The 25,407-nt window shown below is 32.8% G+C and overlaps 1 protein-coding gene across 10 annotated transcripts in view; it reads right to left on the bottom strand.

Annotated features, from left to right (window-relative positions):
• LOC129805738 (broad-complex core protein) overlaps window positions 1–25,407 on the bottom strand; it is a 113,290-nt gene that overhangs the window by 42,028 nt on the left and 45,855 nt on the right. The window contains exon 1 of one of the 10 annotated variants that reach the window (XM_055853854.1): window positions 8,948–13,349. The exons of the other annotated variants lie outside the window; for them this stretch is intronic. The gene's annotated coding sequence lies outside the window, so the exon portion shown is untranslated. Of the gene's footprint in view, window positions 1–8,947; window positions 13,350–25,407 lie in introns of those variants that run through there. 10 annotated transcript variants of the gene reach the window in all.

Genomic DNA, 25,407 nt, shown 5'->3' with positions numbered 1-25,407 from the left:
AGGAAACTGGGGAAATAGTAAAAATTAGATAGTTGTAAACACTCAGTTTTACTTCTATAGTGGAAAGCGCGCTACCTTCGGACGACTCAAGCTTCGGATAATTCAATTTTTTCTCTATGTTCCTTATGGATTTTATCCATAGCTCTTTTCTTAAAATTTGAGGCTTTGGACTGGCTATTAAAATACAATATTATAATGGACCAAATTAATTTATAACAGACTAAAAAAATGATTTGTGCGAAGCATAAATCGTCTGAAGGTAGCGCGCTTTCCCCTACTACTTGGACTCATGTCAACCATTTTTTAAGTAGACAAGGATCTTTATGATATCTATGAATTCAAATTACTGAAGTTTAATAGGGTAACTGTATAAAATTTCGGCATAGTTCTTTTTAAGAAGTGTTACTTGGAACCTCATTTATAGTTTATCGCCTTTGTTTTCTCTAAAATAATACATTTAATACATTTAAAAATGAATAAAAATACAGACATAGCTTTGGGAAATATTTCGGCCACCCTGATTTTCATAGTTCTTTGCCCTTCCGAAATTCTTCCAAAGTGTTTTCGCATCGTCTCGTTCGTCAAAGCGACAGTATATGTTTTTTTGCATTGTATAATCTCTAGAAAATGCAAAAACTTGGAAATTTGAAAAAGATGTGGCCGAGATTGCAAGCTGGTCGAAATTTGGTAGAGTTCTCCTATCTCATTTAAAACATCATAGTGTTTACGACTACCTCATGTTTACTACTGCCCCAGTTTCCCCTAGAAGTTTTCATTCAGTAGGGTTTAGGGGTAAAAATTCGGAATAACTTATCATTCGGAATTTACGCTTAAATATTTAGTATATAGCAAATAACTGGAGACTGGCAAAAAATATCCTAGATTCGTTCAACCTTCTGCCTTGCAATTACGTCCAAACATAAGGAAAAAATAACTTTAGGTAGTCAGGAAAAATATTTTCTTTATGGGACACCGGTGTTCCAATCGTCCTTAAAGGGTTAAAAGCGTATGCAGAGTATCGATTTTCTCTTCCCGGAAACTCAAAGACATTGATTGAATATTACACTGACTATTTAGAATTTAGACTAGCGTTTTATCTTGAATGATTTATTTAGAAAGTCTGATGACACAGATAATCAACAAACGGAAAAATCGTATAAAATCTTATTGATATCAAATAAAATTTAAAAGAACTAACACATTCCGGTATATCAACCAAATAAATCATAACTTCAAATAAATAAATAAATGTAAAAATGGTTTTAAAAATTTTCTATTTTCAATCGGAAATGCTTATTAGAAAATGTTTAAAGAAGTTTATTATTTCTTAAAAAAAATTAAAACACAAAGTCTTGCTCTAAGATCCGTTTGAAAGCATTAAAATATGTGTAAATTGCAATAGAGAGTAAGTAATTTAAATATTTTTAATAGACAAAAAAAAATGAAAAAACTTGCATTTCCAAGAATTTTTAAGTTATAAAATATTAGTCACTATTTTTTTAAATTAATCTTTAAAATAATTTTAATTGGAATTTATAAAATTGTAAAACAAAATTTAATAAATAAGATTTAGAATTGGAAAATATGTATAATACTGTAATCAATTTTAATAAGAAGTCGAAAAGAGTAAATCTAACTTATTAAAAATTTTGATTTAGACATAGCTGGTTTTTAAAAAGATATCCTATATGCCTCCTATTAGAAGTCAATTATAGCTTCGTATTAGACAGCGTGAAACCTTATTGAACAGTTTAAATTTTGTAAACTATTATTTTCACTGAAATAAAATGAAATAGTTCTAAACTTACGAATAGGTATATATTTGAAATGAATTTAAAAGTTCATATAACAAAGTTAATTGGTAATAAAAATTGTGAAAACTGCTCTCTCTCTTGGAGTTCGAGCAGTTAAAATAGATAAAAAAAACGAAAAAAAGAAAATGTATTACTCCTATTCTATTAGAAATAAGTAAAATAATATTATTAAAAAATAATAGTTTCACTTAAAGAATCGAATCTCTTTTAGTTGTACTTTGCTGCAATATCTTAAAATATTTCATCATTAAACCGTTTTAAAAACGTTCTATATTTAAAGTATAATTTCATAATTCAAATAATTTTCCATTTCCAAAATGAATAAAACTGTTTATAGAAGTCAGGCAATTCTCAAGTAGTCCAGTAAATAAATGTTAATTTATTTGACTTTATAATTATATGTAAGGTAAATAAAATTTTGACCCCAACAGACTGGGTGAAAAACATTTTGCCGAAAACATTGAACTCAAAATCCTGCAGTCAATACAATGCAACGCGAGTCAATGTTCTAGCTTTGTGACGTATTAACGGAAGTTGTGACGTAGAGTAAATTGCAGCCAATCAGAGATCATTGTTCACCAATATGGCTGATAAAGTCTAACTTCCTATTGGCTATTTTTCACTGAATGCCACCTTGAATATTTCCGTTGTTGTATTTCTGGTTTCAACTGGTTTGGACTTTAACTACAAAACCAGTATAAACTACTAATTCGTTTTTCAAACAAAACTCACAACTGTACTTAAACTTTTTTTCTTGAGTGTCTGTAGTTTTTGCCATAGTTATGGGGCAAAAGAAAAAAGGAAAGATAACCTATACAGTGGCATGATGAGTAAAGAAAAATTCGCAAATTGACGAAATCAACATAAGAAGGTGCATCGTAAATTGTCTGAGATATTTTGTACAAAAATAAATTCGCGTTTTGCAAAACTTTACTACCCGGCGTCCCCATTTCGCTATAAATTGCGAGTTTTTCCGCCCGTCGCAACAATTTTGCTTTATCACCCTGTTTTAGTGTAAATTGGTAGAATTTTTTTTTTGAATGTGTTTGCAAGTGTGTAGTTTAAATAAAGACAAACTGCGGGAGGAGTATGGTGACGGGAATTATATGTCTGGGGCATTGATATTTTGGACGCGTTGTGACTGGGCGACTGGAATATCTTAACCCATTTACAAGGCTGCTTAAGTCAAGAAATTTAATCATATTCTAACACATATCCAATTGAGAGTGAAATTTTCTCTGTCAATGAATTCCGTGATATGTCATTGAAATGCATTTCAATTATGTTCTGTGATGTCTAACCGATGATTTTCGGGTTTTTCACCCCGAATTTGGGAACCTTGAATGCAAAAATATAATAGGTGAAAGTGGGGAAAAATGTTACTATTTATAATATTTTGTTATAGGCTCTGAAGAGTCAAGGGATTTTCTAGTCAATTTTTTCAACTAAATTCAGTTTATGTTTATCTCATTTTGTCTTTTGACACGCCTTCCGCTGCGGCCATCGCCGTCTTAGCGTTGATACCAACCTCCGGGGTGAAAACGATGGAAAATCGGTTTACTGGTTGTATGTCATTTGTTACAATGTCAATTGTAATATGGGAAATAGATCAGACTGATGAATGAGAGGGCTGAAAATCACTTCCGAGCAAAAGGCTGTTAGGAACATGGGTGTTTTACAAAGTCTAAGATGACTAGTAATACAAATTTTACCTAATACAATGTTACAAGGAATTATTTGCTATACAACTTTAAAATCATTTTACTCTCAAACTTATGATAATTTACTGCTCAAAATCAAAGAGAGCAGTTATATAATCCGCTTTTTTCCAACTTTGTACGTTAATTCCTTCTAATAACATTGTAGGGCTCGTTTTAACCGATTTGGTTGCATTTAGATTTTTCAGAAAGATCTTGACATTTCTTATCCAGCTATATCAGTCGCAATTGGCAATGAATTGGTCAAATAATCGTAATTGATTTTTTTCGAATGTTTCTTATATATCCTTCGCACTTATTAGTTAATTTTCTTGTTCAGAATTGTTTTCCGATTTGTGAATAAATTTCATTGTTAATATCTCGTTATGCACAGAAAAACCTGCACTAAGATAATTCACGAATAGCTGTATCTTGCAAGCTCTAGTACGTCTTAAAGCCGTGACGCATTGCCATCTCTTTTCAAAAGTTATGATAGCTTTTGTAAATAAAAGTAATATCTACTTGATATATTCTTATGGAAAATTTCAACTTCTTCAAATTTCGTTGTCCATTTTTTCTATCTGAATGAGTAAAGTGCTCTTCAAGTCATTTTCCGAAAGCTGTTTTTTGCTGTAGTAAGAAAACAGGCAGAAAAGGCGAACTGGAGTCGAAGAGAGTTGAGCGTAAGTAATTCAGTGAACATTTTCGCCATATTAGCTCCGTTCAGTAATAACTATTCGCAAAGACAAAGCCACACCAAAGACAAGCCAAACCTATTCAAAAATCCACCGGAAGCCTAAAGTGATAATTTACGTACTTTCCGCTTTAGCGGTGATTGTTCTACCATTTTGAATTTCGGTATTCTTGACACTTCAATCCCTTCAATCGTTGGCAATGTCAACAACAGTGTGTAAACGTCTTCTGCAAAAAGTGATTTTTTGTGTAGTTCTGTGGAATTTCCGGATGGCAGAACATTGCGACGCTTCCATTCCATTTCCATACTATGCTATCTCAGACTGACAACTTTGCAGGAGAATCATTTGAAGTTAGCGATTTCTTATGCTGCCCGTGTAAATTTTTTTCAACCATTACATTTTCACCAGTTGTAGATCTCGGTCCCAGGAAAAACATATCTCTCGGAATAATATAAGGCTAAGTCGACTTATGCCCTAGACACACTTACGTCATAAGCCGAGAGACGACTTAGTGGAAAATGATGGAAATGAAGTCTAACCATTATTTCGAATATAATTATGCTAAGCTTAATTTGCTAATGCGGCTAATCCTCAGGTCTGTCAAGGCCCTTGGCATAGTATCACTGAGAAAAAAACGGGGGTGCGATTAACTTTTTTTCCTCATAACTTTAACACTTTTTAGTTGTAAAAATATTTCAACATTTTTTAATGTTAATTTTACACCTAAAAATGTTAATTTTACACCGTAAAATTAACATGAAAAAGGGTAACTTTAACCCCTAATTCACCTAAAAAGCATAATATTTACATCGATTTCGGATCAATATTGCGGGGTAAAATAAACATTTCCGGAATGTTATTTTAACTTTTTCGAATTTCTCTCACTAATGGAATGCAGCTGTCGAATTGAATTGCAATTTCATTAAAATAAGTGTCCTTTTCATGAACTTGTTCACTTTTGTGTAACTTGTCGGTTTAAATGTTCGAACTTGCAACAGGTTTTAGGTAAGTTCTCTCTGATATACTTTCGAATCAGTACAGAAAAAGCCTCAACCGGAGAAAGCTCTCAAATCGGGAAGATTATTACTGAACGAGAGGATTATGACTAATTTTTATAATAGAATTTCAGAAGAAAAAAATCTCTAAATCCTAAGAATTACAATATCTTTAACTTTTTTTTCTATATTCCTTGTTCGAATCCTATTAAATTTTGAATGTATAATGAGGTTTATAAAGGCTATCTTTGGTGAAAACTTGAACTTTCTTTTTTTTCATATCGTAAAATATCGAATTTTGAATTTTTAAACTTGTCACATTTTGCCTCAGCTTCCCCTAGACAATATTAGAGATGACACTCACCCTATTCGTGAACATTTTTTTTTTGTATTTTACTTCCATTTCCGTCTAAAAGTTTCTTTTCCCGGCGAGATTATGGTGGTTGATTGCCACGTAAAACTTTTCGAGAAATTATTATCTCTACGTCTGTTGACATGAATGTGTATATAGACGAAGGGTGATTAAAATTTATTTTCTTACATAAAAGGTATAATATAGTTAACAAGTGAAGTTTGACTGATAAGATTGCGTGTATGCGTATTTAATATAGGAAATAAGCAAAAAAAAAAAGAAAGAAAGAACGAAAAACCTAACATGATATGTAATATCGCAATTTTTACACTGTGAAATTCGTCTGAAGATAGCACATGACAGTAACAAAAAATATAACTAACTAATAAATATATATTCTACTTTTTCTCCTTTCACATCATTCGTTTTTTTTTCTCCATCAGCAAAAGTAGAACTGAACATTCAGAAAAAAAGACACAACATCACTCTGGAAAATTTTTCTATTATCAGCAATTGCATACACTCTTGCACTTTTCCTTTCATCAAATGACGCGCACAGAAATGAGAATAAATAATTAAGATGAGGATTGTCAAGAGAGAAGAAAAAAATTGAGGATAATAGTTCAGCGCAAATGTCAATTCGGATAAGATAAACATTTTATTTATAAAACAAATTGTACTTTTTATTGTGCTAATTCGCCTAGTTTTGTTGCAATTTCGTGCGATTTTTTATTCATGCTTTTCGCAGCAAAACCGTTGATAAATGCACGCAAATTACTGGAAATTATATTTTTTTTTAGTCAGGAGCTGAGTAAACAGTACGAATTGAGAGGTTTTAGTCGTATTTATAGCCTGACATAAATTAAATACCAATAAAGATTTATCATAGTGAATGCTTATAAGATTTCTAAAACATTTCTATTTATTTTAAAAACAAGAATTGTGTATAGAAATTTTTATCCTTATTCGGCTACTGTAAAACATTATTCACATATGATTAAATAAATATTTATTGGAATTATACATATTGTCATACCTTTGCTTTTATTGATTGAGTAAAGCATGAAAGCATTCGAAGCTTTACCCAAAAATGGTACAGTATTTCTTCTAATGGGAAATTCCTTTCTATTAAACCCTAGAATTTTCACAACAGTATCACGGTTATAGAAAATGAAGAATAATAAGCCAAGACACACACCACGGCTCTATAAAAAATCTCAAAAGATTTATAAATCGTGTTTTTAACTTTGAAAAAATTTGTAATTTCTCATTTTCATTATAAAAAGTTTTGTAGAATCAAAAAGTAAGAGAAAATTATTCATATTAGCACAAACGCATTACTTTTCCTCTAGTGTGTGTCTCGGCTTACAGTTAAAGTTTTCTTGTAAGAATAATTTAATTTAGATGTTTATTACATAACTGCTTTTGAGCTCTTCACTTGAGTTCAAAGTTTAACAGATTGAGGTTTTCAAAGAATTTAATGTTTGTGTAGTAGCGCCCACCGCCGCCTTAGCATTGGTAACGAACCTCCATAGTAAAATTATAGAAAACTCATTTCTAGATTGTTACCTGTTTCTCTCCTCAATTAAATCTCTTGGTTTGTTTAAATGTTCGCGTATCATCTTTATTATCGCCGCCTTAACCTTCTCTCTAAACTCAGTTAATATTTCTTATATTTCTTACTTCTTATAAAAAGCTTTTAAAAGATTTATAACAAATCTTTTAGTTACTAATAATAAGTAAATAATGAGGAATTTCTGCACAGTTATAGATTTATAATACCTCATTTAAATATTACTATAAGACGATATGAAGAAGAACACCCTTCCTGGATGGGAATACTGTAATAATTTCACAATGTCATAATGACAAATTTTCGTGGCAAATTCGGGAGAAGGATATCATAAATCCAAATGTTAATTGAATGGCCATTGCAAGAAATTCTGTGAGGCTTTTAATAACTAATATAAATTCGATTTTTGATTAGTTCTTCCGAATTTATCACATAAAAATTCTAAATTTGTCATATGACATTGTTATACTGCTACAGAATCTCTCTACTGGCTACATCTGTCTTTTTGTGACCCAATCGAAAACTTAGCGAAATATCGAGGAAATGCGTTCAAAAGATTAATAGGCTTAGGGTAAGTGTGCCAAATTTCAGCATAGTTGCATTCAAGCGCCAAAGTCTCAAGTTTGAAATGTAATATCTTTAATAGAAATTGATTTTTTTATCCCTTCTACTTAAGGAGTGTTGCTTAAAACCTTGTAGACAGTTTATCGTCTTTATTTACTCTAAAATCATTCTTAATACATTTTAAAATGAACAAAAATGTAGACATAGCTTTGGTGCCCTATTTCGGCCACCTCATTCTCATAGTTCCTTGCCCTTCGGGAATTCTTCCAATATCTTTTTCACGTTATCTCGTTTGTCGAAGCTGCATTTTTTGTTATTCTTTTGCATTGTATAATCTCTAGAGTATGTAAAAACTAAAAATTCATGGAAATTCGAGGAACAAAAAAGGTGGCCGAAATTGCAAGCTGGCCGGAATTTGGCACACTTACCCTATATTAAGATTATTTAGTCGCTATGACTGAGTAAGACATTATGTAAGCGCTTATTTGTTCTTGAAATTTTGCTTAGTGATTTTTACTATAGGACAGTGAAGAGCAGAATACGCTTGTTTGGATCAGATGTCGTTTCGAAATAAATTTCTTAAATCCTATAATGTCCTAGATAGACTTACGGTTTAAGCCGAAAGACGGCTTAGTGGGAAACTGGTATGAATGTAGTCTAATCATTATTTTGATCATAATTACACTAAGTTGTTTCTCGGCTTAAGCCTTAGGTCTATCCAGCATATAAACGACTTTTAACTGATTTTTGTTATTAAAATGCTTGTAGAAGTCACTGAGACTCTTATCAGTATGCACTTTTTTGAAGAATTCCTCTGATCTAAAAATGTCAGAAAGATATTCAAATTCTGACGATAACGGTAATTGTTTAACGGATAATTTGTGTTTACAATTTATTCAGAAATTGTGGTAACCAGAAGATTTAAACCAGAGACACTTGTATCCCTTGTAACCCTTGCATCTTACACTTGCTACTTATTCCCTTTTACTCTCTCAGTAAATATGGGATGTTACACTTTTACGAAAAAAACGGTTCTACGAAAAATTGTTAATAAAATGTTGGACGGATTTGAACGACTTATGATGTAATAAAATTGATTAGAGAAAATAAACGAAAAACACAATTTTATTAATACATTTTTCTAAGTGATAAGCGCTGATACAAGTGCTTATATTTCACTATGTACATTTACATTTCTCCTGAATTTTTTTTTTCGGCGTTTTTCTGGTAAGTTAATTTTTAGGATTAACATCTTACCTTTTTTTTTTGTTCACTGTGAAAATTAGTTGCAGACTAATATGCCTGGTAGTTTCTGAAGTTTTCTTTTTGTGTTATCCTTCAATCAGTTTAACTTGTGAGAGGTCTGAGAACCACGGCGTGATATCATAACACTATTTTCTCACTTCAGAAGTTCAAGATTTAAATTCGTGTTTGTATTTGAGCGTATTATTAGCAGCAAAAGCTGATCACTCATAGAAACAGTCGTTTTCATATTACTGATATTTGGTGGATTTATTTCAGCCACAATATTCAAATGGCAACATTTATTCATTCTCCAAACGAATGATGCATTCGAATGTTTTGGTGGAAATTCTTGCGCAAAAATTTTTTTCAGTGAAATTCTTTAGCAAAATTGACTCACGTGAAAATGTCTTTCTCTCTCTCTTGTCATTTACTTTTAATTCTTGGGCAAATATTTCTTCATTATCACTTGAACATAAAATTTATTTACTAATTTCTTACTTAGTGAGGATTTCTTTTTCTCTTTCACTTTCACTTTAATCACAATTTCACTTGGTTTTTTTTTTAAGGGTTTTCGGTTTTTTTTGTTTTATTTAGTTAAATTTGGCAACTAGTTACGATATCTTTGATAATTTTTTTTTTGTAATTGTATCATTTTATAGAAAGAGGTTGAGGTTTTATTTTATTTTAGGTTTTTTTTTTATAAATTTTTATTAGGTGACTTGAGAGAAGAGTTTCTTTATTTTTTTTTTGTTATATAGAAGTATGGATAGAGGAGACGAGATTGGAAAACCACACTAGACAACACCCGAGCTTCCAAAAAATTCCCTGTGTCTTGCTTTGGCGTTTAAAGAAAAGTAATTTGAAGTTGATATTGTATTAAATATGTGATGTATTATTGGGGAAAAATAAAAGTTCTATCTCTAGTGAGCATCGGGGCCTAACTAAAAAAACTTGGGCATGATTCCGAAGGATGGAAAAAATCCACAGTCCACATACAAACATAAGAATTCTCCTCACCAATATACGCACAAATATCTCGTCTACTTTCTTGTATTTTTTCTGCGAATGTATTTGCACAACCGAATTTCAGCACACATCATCAGAGACCATTCGACTGGCGGTGTCTCCACTCCACAATGCAGATGGGTGAGAGACTTGGCGAATTGGTAGTTGGGAAAATCAGCGATTTTTTTTTTTCAAAATATATTATCTTCTCGTTTTTATCACTTTCCTGTCTTTGGTTTTTACTTCACACACTGAGAATCTCTTACTTTTCTCCAACAGTTAGTATCAGTACACTTGAGGAAAAATTCGGGTTTAGTCCTTGGGGTTTAGGTTAGGGATCAGGAAGGAAAGGATAACTATTGCACCTTGTAGGATTTGCTGAATTTTGAAGGAGTCACAAAGGTTTTTTATGTAGCACGATTGTTAATCGAAAAGTGTCCTCTCTGAGAAATTTCTCTCGAGCCTATGGTCAAAAATACCCAACGGTCATTTTGAAAATTCAAATTTGGCACTGATTTAAATATTTCCCAAAATCAAACGCTTATTTCAAAATTTCAAAGTAATGTCCCAAAAAGATATTCCAACAGTCACAGAATGTCTCTCCAAGTCAACAGAAAAAAATTGGTTTATATATGCAGAAAAAATGTCACAAGAATTTTTTTTTGCCTATTATGTAGTTAGATGATTTCCTTATAGGTAGTACCAATATTATGAAGTAATATGGTAGAAACGGTGCCAAGTGTAACTTCCGCCGTTCCAGGTTGATGTCGTCCGTGTGACTGTTTAGTAAAGTTGGAAATCTTTTACTGACTGGAGAATTTGATGTTGTTATGTATTTTGTATGTTTTTCCCGTTTAGAGTTTTTGGGCCCGATTCGATACTCCTCTCCTCCAGTTACCAGCCGTCGCCGCTTACCACCGTCGTCGTCGCCATACCACCATCACCAAACCCGGCACAACCACCATCAACTACGGCATTTTCCTTCTCACCCAAAAAAGAGCGCGCCCCCCCCCTGGCCCTCACACCCTTCTCTAACTTTTCATTTTCCCTTCCCGAAAACTTCCGCACACACATTGCTGCTGTGAAATTTTATAACGAAAGCGCACAAGAGAGTTACCCAAAAATTTTCTAACACCGCCTACACGCGCGCTCCCCCGTGCGCCAGTATTACTCCTATTCTATTCCATATCCAAGAGTCAGGCTAACGTTCACCCCCCGCTCCTTTGGAAATGATGGGGTGCTTTTGGCTTTTTTAACTTGAACCCACTTAAAGAGAGAGAGAGCGAGAAACTTTTTACTACCCCGCAACATCCCTTTTATTTTCTTTTTTTTTTTTTTTTTTGAAAAATACCAAATCGCAGTACCCGACCCTCTCTAGAACACCGATTACATCTACAGTCTCACGTAGGAAATAAAAGTGTGCGCTCTGGCTGAAATATTATATTAAACCACCCCTTCATCTCGCGTCGTCGTCAACGTTGAACCATTTTCTACCCCCAGTTTTCGCCGGGAGTAATCTTTATTCGGCATAAGAGACATCTGCTACTTCAATCGAGTAGTAGGAGTGCGGCGCACTAAAAAATAGTGCGTACTCCGCGCCAAGCACACACACACCCAAACAGACTCCCAAAGTATCCTAAGCACACCTAATACATTCACATACATTAGTTTTATAGGTTTTTCCGGCGATTTTTCCCCAAATCACTCACACAACCATTCCGCGTCTTCACCGTGTACATTCGACGTCTTCTCACTCAGCCGTAGGATCGCACCTTACCACTAAACATAGCCCTTAACAACAGAGAGTTATCAGAACAATTATGATTTATTTATGGAAAATTCAGCGAAAAATAATATTGTGTCCCATGCATGAGTTTTTGAAATTTGCAGGAATGTGACCCATGCAATATTCATTGCATTTAGAACATTAAAAACGGAAATAGTGACAATGTAATTGGATGTCATGAACAAGCTTAAATGAATTTTCACCATGTTAACAACCATTTATTTATACAATTTTTGGCTACTTAAAAGCAATGCCAGATTTTAATTATCTTTTTAATCAATGTAATTTACTGCAATTTCAGGTGCAATTAAGCGATGATAGCAAACCTTTAAAAAAGACCCTGAAAAAAATACCACGGAAAGGACAAATAGAGAATTTTCTCAAACCTAATGAAATAATTCTAAAAATTGATATAAAATCCTGTTTCCTCAAGCCATTTAGACAGTAGGGGAAAGTACTCTCCCTTCGAACGTTCATGCCTTCGAATAATGTGAATTTTCTTTTAATTTTCTTAAGAGACTTACACATTTCTATTAAATATTAGTTGGCTTATCATCAATTGTTGATAATTCCGTGATAATTTAGTGTAAATCTCGTACGAAAAACAAGAGAAATTCGCATTATTCGAAGGCATGAATGTTCGAAGGGAGAGCACTTTCCCCTATTTATTTGCTTGCATTCACTGCTGAAGTTGAAAGAACTCGAAGATCGATTTCGCAAGCAAAGACATTTTCCTCTTTAGTTGATTAAAAAATTCTGAATTGACCTACTGAGGACCCAAGAAGCAAAACAGGTGCCTTATGAAACTACATATTAGACAAGTCTTTTAGTGCACTTTTAAAAGACTTAAAGTGAAAATTTTCTGTTGAAATTCCTATAGAAGCTCTTAGGATCCTTAAAAGTGCGCCACTTATTGTAATCTCAGTGATGGAACCAAGAGCGTTATAAGCAAATAAAAAGATTTTTGGTTCTATAATGCCTTACTTAGGGAATTCTACAGGACTATATTACACTGGAAAAAATTAAAGGATCAAATTAATTCAAATAGGATCCTTTTGCAAAGGATGGATCAAATTAACATGTTCTATTATGATAAATATGCATTCAGAGTTTGAAGTTTGAGCCATCCTTTGCAAAAGGATCAATTTGATCCTTTTATTTTCACCAGTGAAGAAGAAATTGCTTCTTGTCGAAGACCCATACCAAGGTTCGAAAACTTTGGAGTAAATTTTTTGAGGTTTAATTGAGGAAAACGCTGGCCCTAACGAATACTGGAAGATTTGAATCCAATATAATCCGTCAGATACTCCACCTATACAAGACATTTTCACTTCTGGTTTGGTCCACATAGTGGCCGAAGTACTCCCTTTTCGAGTTTCGAAGTACCTCCCTTGAATGTGATATTTCAAAAATTTTTCCCACCCTATGCGAAAATTTAGTCTGAAAATTCGAAACTGATTTTAAATTTTTCGAACATCAACGATAATTTGTCCAAATAAAATTCCATTTACTTTTTAATTGTGACACTATTGGAGAATCAAATTCCAGCTGTGAATGGGGAGGTTAATGGAGTCTAGGGACACGCTATCACATTTAAAGTCCTTTTAAATAATTTTTTATTCAAACACAATTTATTTACATAATCTAAGAAAATAATTTGTCCCCTAGAATTCAAATCTGGAAAGAGATAGAAGGAAAACATTATCAAAATCGAGGCGATGTGAAACTTATCGTGCGTAATATCGTGTAAACTTCTCAATAAGCCACTGCTTCAGCCAGACCCAAGATCTTGTCTTGCATCTACTCGGATGTCACATTGTCAAATATTTAAAGCAGAGGTGTGCAAGAACCGTTGAAATCGAATAAACTTCAAAATAAGTTTGTTCAGGTACCGTTTTGACCATTGACGAACAAGCTTTATTTGACGTTTTTTCGGTTTCAAACGGTTCTTGCACACTTCTGATTTAAAGAATCTATAAAATCGGAATTCTCATGTCATATCCAAATGACTTATGGCTTCAATTTGAAGTAGGGTCGAAGGAACACCTCTTCGAAATGGAACCCTTATTGATACTTTTGTCAAAATGTTGAAATTTATTTAATGCATCTAATAAAATCTAAATAATATAATGGTTTTTCATTAAGAGGATCGTCAAGGAAAGAAAAGCTCCAGATTCAAGCTCTCGCGGAGCTACTCAAAGCATCCGTGATGTCCCCTGGTGGTGAAAAGAGTCATCACCCGCCATCAGCTGTCTCGTTTTTTCTACTGTTTTTTGTTCACGCTCATCGTCTGTCTATTTTTCTCCGAAGCGCTCCCCAGACCCAGAGCACACAAAAAACTCATTGAAAAGGTTGAAAACCCAAAGGCAGATTTTTAGCCTTGCGATGCATTATGAGATTTTGTGAAGGAAAGAAAAAATGAGACATGCATGTTTTACGTATATCTTTGTCTCTAAAAATTGATAAAAAAAATTAAATTTTCAAGTGACAAAATTTCTATTTTTATTTTCTTCATAGTCCAAAATTTCTATTTCTTCAAAGGACGTGCATTTGAAATATTTGAAAGATAGGGGGAAACAGGTTTATTTTTTGGCCTTTTTTGGTAGGGGAAAGTACTCTCCTTTCGAATGTTCATGCCTTGGAATAATGTGAATTTTCTTTTATTTTTCGTAAGAGACTTACATATTTCTATTAAATATTAGTTAGCTTATCATCAATATTTATGATTATGTGATAATTATTTATAAGTCTCTCAGGAAAAACAAAAGAAAAATCACGCTATTCGAAGGCATGAACGTTCGAAAGGAGAGTTCTTTCCCCTATCCCTTACGATTCGAAATTTAAAAACTTTACAATCTTGGTAGGTCAAACTAATAAATAATTAACATGACCTTTATTTTTCCTCCATTCTTTCCAAAAACCATGTTCTTCTTGGGAATCTTTAAAACGCATCCTGCGATTTTTTTTTATTTTTAAATATGTTTTAGAGGCCGACTCGGTGATAATTTCATATAAGAAAATACTGTTGAATCAAAGATTTTTCAAGGTCAAAGGTTAAAAATGCTCTAGAGAGCGTAATAAACCAGTTATGAAACTATAACTAATTTTTATCTGAAGTCCAATTGTAGTATTGTTAGCAAATTGCACAATCACAGTAAAAACTTTTGGACACTGACCAAAATATTGGTAAAAATTTTCTTTAGAACAATTTGTTACAGAACAAATATGTACCTAGAAAAGATATTTATTCGTTCCAATATTTTTTCTTTACGATTTTGTTAAGTATAGTGACAATTGTGTAAGTTTTCTTTTACAACCGTTTTGATACAGTGGAATACCTACAAATTTCAGTAGATTTCGTTTTATACAAATTTGATCTGTGAGTTGGAATAGAATTTTGTTGCGCTCTACTGTTTTGTTCCCACTGTCAGGAACAAATTTGTAGATTTTTTTCATAAAAATACTATCCCTACATTTGTAACATTATTCGTTTCAAAAATTTTCGGTGTCGTTACTATTATGGGGAATCCTTTTGTCTCTCTTAAAAAGTACAAATTTGTTGCTAAAAGTCGGAACCAAGTATAGACATTTTGTTCCAATTATCGGAAACAAATTAATGCAATTTAAAAGATCTCATCAAAGAAAATTCAGCTTAACAGTGTTTTATACAGACTTGTGCATTACAAAATCACATGCGAGTGCTGGTAGCAGGAGGGGAAAAAATCTTGGGAATCTCGAATTAAAAAAAAAAGTGAAACCTTAAATATTATAGCTTGAAAAATGCCACAAATTTAACGTTCTCCTCGCTGCGATGGTGACTTTCGGAACAAATTAGTTAATAATATTGAGTATCTTTTTGTTACTCCTTGAGGGTACAAATTTGTTCCGAAAATTTTCGGTGTCCATGGATGAGCCACGTTGCAGAAAAAAATCGTTTTCATATTAGGTATCTTATTGAGTCTCGTAGAAAGCACAAATTTTTTCCAAAAACTTGTGTGTCCGTGCGCGAGCTAATTTTTGGAACATTATTTTATTAATTATTTATTTTGATGTACCGGGTTTTCTTCGCCATTTTGTACATTTTTCAGTTTACAAGTTTTTAATACAGATTACATTGTGTATGAGAAATATGTCCATTCAGATGCTTCAGTCGTTTGCACCGGGCGGGACTCGAACTCACAACTGTGACAGTCGAGCCGGGGATCACACCGCCCAAGAGCCGAACGCTCTTACCAATTGCACCACGGAACCCCTATTTTTGGATCAAATATAGTCATTCGAGGAGAGATGGAACACGTTTTTTATATTCAATATTGCGGATGCGTTTTGAATGCGAGACAAAGACGAATCTCACTGGTTTATCATTTGAAGACTCTAAATTTAAAATATCAATATTAGAAAAGCCTAGATGAAAATAGTTAATTCGAAAAATAGAATTTAAAAAAAGTTGCATTTTGAGGCACTCAAAAAAAAGTGCGGGTGAGATGGAACACCCGTAATTTTAGCAAAATATTTCTAGTTTATTTAATGAATTTAGAATAGGATGGAAGTGATTTTAGACATGAACACTATTTCATTGAATTTATTGGAGTTTATTTTATGTTTTCAATATAAATTATTTATTTTGTGGAATATGTGGTTCATATACTTCGATGGTAATTTCGCTGAGTGTATCAATTCAGTCTTACCAGAAATTTAGGGAAAATAATTTCTAAGATTTACTTGAAAAGATTTTGAAGAACATTGATCAAAATTCACACCGGAAGTGTTGCCAAAACTATTAAGTTCCATCTCTCCTCAACCCCCAAATACACGTATTCTTATGGCGAAATAAAAAATTTTGGCCATTTTTCAGACTTATGAATGAGATGAGTTAAAAAAAAATTTAAATGACAGTATGGGGAGGTGGGGATACTTTGAGCAATAGGGTTACATTGTTATGCGATTTTTTGCATATTTCTAAAGCAAACTGGCTTTTAATATATATTGTAATTTGGATAGACAAAACAGTTGTGGATATAAATAAAATAAAATAATTGTAGGAGCCAGCTTAATTTAAAAATAGGCAAAAAAAAACATATAACAATGTAGACCAAACCCACAGCTCAAAGTAGCCCCATCTCCTCTTATATTAGTTCTCGAAATATTTCAGTTTTCGTAAAAACTGTATTTTTATAAATTTTGTTGTTTTTATCAGCTTTTCTCGAAGTCAATTTTGTTCTATTTACGATCATTTTTTAGAGCTAATTTCGTGGACCAATTAAAAAAAAAAACTTTGAAAAAGATGCAATAATTCTCGAGACGTATTTTGAATAAAATGAACTGTGAAGAAAGTTCTATTTCAAAATCGAGTTTTCTATTTTAATCTCGAAATCATGTTATGCTTTTTCGCTACTTTTAGGTTTATTTTGTAACTTCGCGGATCGCGGTGTGTTCGTGGATTTTAGTGGGCAGCGGAATTTTTCGTGTATTTTCGTGGATCGCGGTGTTTCTCCCGGATTTTCTCGGATCACGGAATCGTTCACGAATTTTCGCGAACCGCGAAATTTCTCGCGGATCGCGGAATCTTTTGCGGACCGAAGAATTTCTCACGGATTTACGCAGCCGACAGAATTTATTGTGGATTTTCCCGGACCGTGGTTTTTTTCGCGGATTTTTGAAGATCGCAGTATTACTCGCGGATTTCGGAATAGTTTCTGAGCCATTTTGGCATTAAAGTTTTACATGTATTTTTGTGCATTTCTGACAATCGAATTTGCACTCTTCAATTTTCAACGACGAGGTTTCGAGGTTTCCTGTAATGAATCTCAGCTAGCATAAGGTTATCTGGACTTCGATTTTGCCCCCAATTCGAATTTGCAATGAAAGAATCACACATAGCATAAGCCCATTTAGACTTATCATTGACTTTTTTCTTCTCCGAGAAAAATTATATCCGCATATTTTGTAGTCACCGATATATTAGCTGGTTTTGTGAAATGCCCATGACGATTGACGATTCATAATTTTTACGATTTTCTACAATTTTTTGAAAGAACGAAACTGATCGTGAAAATCATAAAAATTGGTTCAGCTGTAATTCATAAGATTTCTCACACAGTGGATGAGTTTTGTTGTTTTGCATTTTTTTTCTCCTCCGCCTGATCGAAAAAAACTGCAGGCGTGCTGAAGGTCAGAGAGAAAAGGAAAGACATGGTGAAAAATGCGACCAAAAATCCACGCGTTATCTTGTGGCGAATTGCTGAACAGTTTTGAGTAGAATTTCTCGGAAGTTCGGAAAGCTATCAAAAGCTCATGAAAATTTCCAATTTGCAGCATGTTGTTTAAAATTTAATTGCAAAAAAACTGTTAGGAGTTTTTCCAATTCTAATGTACCATTTGAAAGCTAATGAAATGTAGATTGGTACAAAAATAATTATTTATTCGGAAAAAATGATATTCTCGGTACAAAGATGCAATGAAAACTGTCATTTTTTGGACAATTTTCAATTGAAAAATACTTGGAAAATTTGTATGAAAAGTGAAAGAAGTGAAACAGGCATTTTATAGAGCATGTCTTTACGAACAAAATTAAAAAAATATATACCTCTCTATCTTTCATATTCTAGGAGATAATGCAGCTTCTTTGTGGCATGTTTTAGGAGTATACGAATGTTTGGAAAATTATATTACGAAAGGAAAACAGTTTTTCAAAAAATTAAAACAGAGAATTTAAAGATAATATAAAAAACTACCCTCAGTTAAATTTTCAAGGAAATATCTCAAAAATTGTAAGACTTGATACACTTTTAATTTTGGGTTTTTGTATGGAGACGCCATTTTCTGGCTTTTCGATCCTCTTAATCTACGTTTTTCAATAAGGATAAGTGTTCGAATTTCGTATTCAAAATGGTATGGAGTAGGGTGTCAATAGGTCCTCCTGACACGAATTCTTAAAGTGTCAATAAAGTGTTACTTTCACCCTATAACCGTTTAAAATTCAACAACTTTCTTTATTTACGTACTATTACAAATTGAAAATTCCATTTAAAGCCACAATGAGAAATCAGTATTCATTCTATTTCATAAAAGAATCATGTGGAAAATATTGTCAGGTGTCCTTTCCGTAGTAGTCTTCTAAGTTTAAAATAGAAGGCTTATTTTCGTGCCATCGGTTTAGGTCGTCCAACAATGTCTTAGGATAAAAGTGTAAATTATTTATGGCCCTAATAATATTTGAAAGATACGACATTCTTTTAATTTTTAAAGCAATTCTTTTAGATTTTTAAATTAAAAATAGAAATATAATATATTTTTTAGGTTTGTTTGTAACATATTGTTCTTTCGATATAAAAAGGATACAAGCCAACACTCAAGTTTATTTTTGCTATTTAGAAATTGATAAATTTTATTTGTACATTGTGGACTTACTTAAGCGAGTATCGCATAAAAATTTTATCAAGTTTTCAGGATGACAGGCCTAAGGCGTTTTTCAGATTAGAGGTTTAGTCTACTTTCCAAAGGTCTCAAAATCCTTAATAACAAGCAATTTTATTACTTTTAAAAATCTTATGCATCGAAAATCAGAATAATGAAAATAAATCTAACGACACACTTACGACTTAATCCTAGAAACGGCTTAAAGTAATTATAATCATAATAATGATCGGATTACATTTCCATCAGTTTCTGACTAATCCGTATTTTGGCTTAAGCCGAGAATTATAATTACCTTTTTGATTATATTTACGTTAAGCCGTTTCTCGGCTTAAGTCATAAGTGTGTCTAGGGCATAAGGGCCTTGACAGACATGAGGATTAGCCGAGAGACGGCTTAGCGTAATTATATTCAAAATTATGGTTAGACATCATTTTCATCATTTTCCACTAAGTCGTCTCTCGGCTTAAGTCGTAAGTGTGTCCAGGGCATAAGAGTCTGAGTTGGGGGGCGAGTGGTACAGCATCAGTCAGATAAATATTTTTTTATAAAACTAATTTGCCTAACGTTTATAAACAATATTCAAGATTGGTCCAGCTAGCTTCTCTTGGGTATTAGCATTTTGAAACGATTATTAGTATTATGAAATTCTAAATACAAATTTAAAAAAAAAATCAATATATTAAATGAAAGTTAAAAGCTTCACGCAATTTGTAAATTTGCAATTTGGTAAAACAAAAGCCCTTTTGATTAAAAATAAATTGCACTATCGACACCTTTGCAAATGTAATGCATTAAAAAAGGGTATCAAGTGTTGAAGTTTAAACTTAATTGCATTCACCTGCCCTCCCACTTTATTCTGTCTGAACATGAATGGGAAATAATAAGTTTCAAAAAGGGTGCATAAGACTTGATAATTGATATGTTGCAGTTTTATTGAAATAGCCACTAAACACGTGACTAAAGGTGTTTAAGTGAGTGAAAAAACAGCGGAAAAAATAATTAATTAAAGTCATGCACATTCATTACATCTGTACATGTGTTTATTAAATGAAAGAAAATTTTTATTAATTATCGAGGAACTCTGGCGAAGGTAAGTTATTAAGGATTTTTGAATGGTGCGAACCCTATAACTTGAGAGTAGAGAGAAAAATTTCGGGGATTCCTCCTCACCTTCCCTCTTTGAGGAGTAAATACATACAGCTCTAGATACTCTTGTCGAGCTTTTTATCGGTCATCTCGATGAACGGGCAAAGCAACAACCAGTAAAACATCCTTACATTTCCCAAGAGATTTTCCTAAGTTTTTCCATTTTTATTGGCTAGTCATATTTTTGGGGTAAAACTATATATAAATAGGGGATGGGAGATTCTATTGATGGGGATGCAGGGAGCACCAAAGTAAAACTAGTCCCTTCTCTCTGTCTAACTCAAGCCTCGAAAATCCATCTCTTGGCCACCCGAAGGGTTTCTCACAATATTTTTCAGGATATAATATTGAAGAGAGAAAAATTACAAATTCCCTATAAAAGCGTGAAGAGTGAAAGAGAATGGCAAAAGGGTGTAATTGGAAGGGAGTTTTTGAAGGTTTTCTCACATTTACTACACACAATACGACGTCGGATGACGATGCCGACGTTGGTGAAAAACCGCCCCCTTCGTAGACATTGCACAAATACATTCAAAAAATACCCGAGGATTTTATAAAATATTTTCCGCGAGATGAAAATGCGCAGAAATAACGAGTTCAGCATTACAATTAAAAATGTAAAATGTATATTTGGTGGAGTTTTGGTGGTGTTAGTGTATGTGTTTAGGGAGGTTGTAGGGGGTTGATGAAGTGCTTGTTACAAAGTTAAAATTTTAAGGGGAAGCCAGCAGCACTCTCGAGCCTTTTTTTGCCAAAGCCAAAGTGCTTTCTAACACTGAATGGTGGGGTAGACGATTTTTTTCCCTATACCAGTGCTAGGCTCCCTCTCGCCTATTTTTCCTATACCCACCATCATGCCTTCTCGCTCCCACCACCAATTCTCACACCCCCATCGTGAAATATCCCAACTAACTACTATTATACATTAACCCCCCTAACGGCGTCTAACTCCCGAAAAAAAAGAGAATTGTAGGTGGGGTTAGGGGATGGTTAGGCAACATTTTCCAGAGGGGAAAAGTTGATTTTTTGTTTCACTTGCTCTTCACTTGAGCATCGCGAGAAAGTACTTTTTTGCTCTCGCTCAATATTACTGTTGCCAAGTTGTGAGGGGGTATATTATGTACATTTACACATTATTTCGCCCTACTCAATTCCCAATGTTGGAAGAGAAAATCTTTATAGTCAAAAATTTATATCATACCAACCAATCACCACTTAATAATGCAAATTTTATGGACTTTTCATCTCAGCCATACAATTTTGCCGCATTCAACATACACATTGCTTCATTATTGACTCAACTGGGAGAGATGATAGGGAGGCTAAAAGAAAAAAAAATCGTCCCGGAGAAAACTAAATAAACTACTCTAATTAAGTTTTAAAAGTTTCACTCACAGAAATGGTCACCAATGCAATGATCCTATACTCGTTTTGTGTTTAGCCTTTTGCTATGCACATTATGAATACTAAATTACATCAATGCACAATGTACCAACAATATTGCTTAGCGAACTCTCCCTCTTCTATCGAGTAATGCCTGATGCATAGTAAATTTTGTTTTGGAAACATATTTTTGGCATGTCAGTGAGGGTGAATAAAAAATATATATATGGTCATCTCGCTCACTCTCATGGGCAGTTTCGAAAATATATTTACAAAACAAAAATTACTGTGCGCTGGGCTTAAGGGTTGTTATAATTTTTTTCTAAACAATTTTATTTTCCCAACAACAGAATTTCACTACAGCGGAATAAGTTTTGGCTACAATAAAAATTAACAAGGCGTCAGTCCTATCCGAGAATAACCCAAAATTAAAGAAAACTTACATTTCAAAGCCAATCTGCTTCTCCTACACAAATTCCTATGTCCTTGACCTAATCCTTTTCCTTTGAATCCTAATAAATTGCAATATAGCTAGATATTCAAAAATAATTCCTTTTATTTTACTTACAAAATTTCCGTCTTGTCTAATGCAATATTTGACTCAAAATGGCGAATGTCTATTTCTATTCCAAATAACCCTTCCCTATTCTAATAGACCTTTTCAATGAAATTCAAAAATTATTTGAAATCCTAACTGATAACTTTTTCTTTTTAAAATTAATTTAATTACCAACAAGGGTGTTCTAATGAGTAGGACCTCAGGATTTGTATTTCTTCTGTTTCTTTTTTTTTTATTATTTCAGCATCAATGGTAAAAAACTTCATATATCTGTAATTTCACTTAGTAGTTTGCTATGCATATTTAGTATAGTCATAGTCTCTTAAATTTGTATTTTGGTAGAACTTTTCGAAATTTGAATTTTCTAACGTCATACTGTACGTCCTTTTGTTCAGTTATCAATAAAACTAGAGGCCAAACGATTAGAGATTGTGACATGTGGTCTTCAGAGAACCTATAATAAGTCAATTTACGCACCATTTCTCCCAAATCACCCTTTACCCTCTCAAATAGATTTTTTTTAAAATTTCAGATATGTTTTGGGGGTCTTTTTTCCAATGGCCAAACTGTTTCTAATTTTTTTTTTAATTTTCGAATATGTGTGGATGTAATCAAGGTGAATTGTTCGACCTTAGACACACCTTTGTTCGAAAAATATTTCAATGCCGAATTTTCCAAGGTCAAATTTAAACCATTTTTGAGGGCCTATTTTTAACCAATTTGCTTAAATTTGGCTTTTTTTTGTTGGAAGATTTCGAAATTTCCAAGTCGTATGCATCCGACTTAATCGATAGTTAACCGATAAAGTACTCGTAATTAATGTATTCTTCTCAAATAATTTTAAAAATCTTTTTTAATTCCTTCGAAAGCTTGTGACACGGTTAGAGGCAAGACGGTAAAAGAAATCGACTTCCGGTCTTCGACGACCCCCCCCCCATAAATCAACGTTATCTAACTGTGTTATCACACTTGCACATTAAAATTTTAATATGATTCACATTAATTGTCGCTGGTGAGAGTCCAAATGTGTAATTCGTGTGTTTGAATCATTTTATATTCAAAATTTGATCTATTTGTTGATAAAAAGGTAGACTTGGCCCGCAAAATGTGATATAAATTGATTTATAGCATTAATGCGAAAAATTAATGCGATTTTCTCTTCAATATTTTAATGTGAAAAATATTTATGCTTTAGGTAAATTTAAACTTATTTTTGCAGGCCTAGTCCACTTCTTTATCAATAATTAGAAAAACCCCAAATATTAAGTGACTCAAAGACACAAATAACATATTTGGACGCTCATAAGCGACAATTAATGTGAATCACATTAAAATTTTAATGTGCAAGTGTGATAACGCCGTAAGACAGTCTTTTTTCCTCTTTCTCTTTAGCGCTTTCCTTTCGCATTAAACCGCTTTTGGTTTACTTCGAAAATTTCTCCTAGAATTTTTTTTTTAATTTTCGAATATGTTTTGGATGTAGTCAAAGTAAATATTTCATCCTTAGACACCCATGTTCGAAAATATTTCAATATCGAATTTTCGAAGGTAAATATTTAAACACTTCGCAAGGCTTATTTTAAACGATTTACTTAAATTTGTTTTGTTTGCTTTTAAAATCTTGAAATTTCTAACCCGGCTGCATCGGACTTAATTGGTAAAGTATCCGTAAATGATATATTTTTCTACAATTTAAGTACTTTTTTGTTTATCTGTATTCTTCTTACTCATGCTAAATTATTATAAAATATGTTTTCTCAAACAATTTTTTGGCGTTGTAAATTTTTTAGAGGGTAGAAAAACTATAAATTCATGGAAATTTGAGGAACAAAAGAAGAGGTCAAAATTGCAAGCTGGACGAAATTTGGTACAGTTACCCTTGCGGTTCTCAAATGTTTGATTCCTAAATTCTTGAACTGGCTTTATCGATAATATTTTCCCCCAAATTTCCCTTTTTTGTTTTCAAAAGCATTCTTCTGTATTACCTTTTCTACGAATTTTATTAAATGCATTAAATAATTGAATGGATTTAAAAAAAATAAATTAAAAAATTAAATTAAAATATTTGTTATTGAATGGCGTTTTCTGTGGCTATTTATGACCCAATATTAATTAGTTAAATATCCCGTTAATTTTGTATGAAGTTATTATTAATTGTATTGGGATATATTTTTTTACAATGTAATCATGCTGCAAAGTCGTTCGTATATTCCGTGTTGGAAGAATGTGCTAAGTCCATTGTAGACCGCTCAGGAGCGCCTTCCTCGTTCCGGAGTGTTTTGGGTAAAGGTGGTGTATTTTATTTGGTTTATCCCTTGTGAAAATATTTTTTCACAAATTAACAATTACATTTGACAATTACATTGTGAATTTGTGAATTTGTGAATTCGTGAAATTCACAAATGTAAGGGTCTTGACAGACCTGAGATTCGCTTGTAGGAAGTAATTAGTTGGACAACTTTATCATCTAGAATCATGGTAGCGAATCTTTCGAACATTTAACTAAATTTTCAAAGATTGTTGAAAAGATAATAAAACATTTTTAGCTGGGGGGCTTTAGCGATAAGATCTCCGGAGAGAAAAGAAAAAAAGACTTCGCGAAATTTTCGATATATTCTGCTATGCGTAATGCTTAAAAACCTTAAAAGGGTTTGTTTCATTCTATTAACTAAAAAGGAATAAAAGTTGTCTTTAGTCTATAGCCCAAGCACAAAGCCTTTTCCAGACGATGATGTAGGGAAGGGTGGGGTACTTTAAGCAGCTAAACTTTTTTTTTGGGACTGATTTGCTGAAACTAGGGCACCACAGAACACGGGGTAGCGCTAAACACTGCGATTTTTTAACACTAAACCTACCAAGACCGGTCAAATTGACTGGTTTTAAAACTTTTTTTTTTAAATTAACACATATTTAAACAGTACAATACCGCTATCACGCTTTATGAATTTCTTAAAATATGCTTGTAATATATATTTTTCAGTGTTTAAATTTTAATTTTTTCCTCTTTTTTAAGAAAAAGTTGTTGAGTATCCTACCTACCCTTGTCTGTTATTTGACCCAGCGCGCTAGGAAAAACGACCAAAAATGGTCGGTAGGTTTAGTGTTAATTAGATATTAGACTTCAGAGAACGAGCCTGTAAGAATTCATAGATACTATAGGAATGCTTGTCCACT

This window comes from Phlebotomus papatasi, chromosome 3 (genome assembly GCF_024763615.1).
Source record: "Phlebotomus papatasi isolate M1 chromosome 3, Ppap_2.1, whole genome shotgun sequence".
Lineage (NCBI taxonomy): Eukaryota > Metazoa > Arthropoda > Insecta > Diptera > Psychodidae > Phlebotomus > Phlebotomus papatasi.
This window is presented reverse-complemented; position numbering and strand designations above follow the sequence as displayed.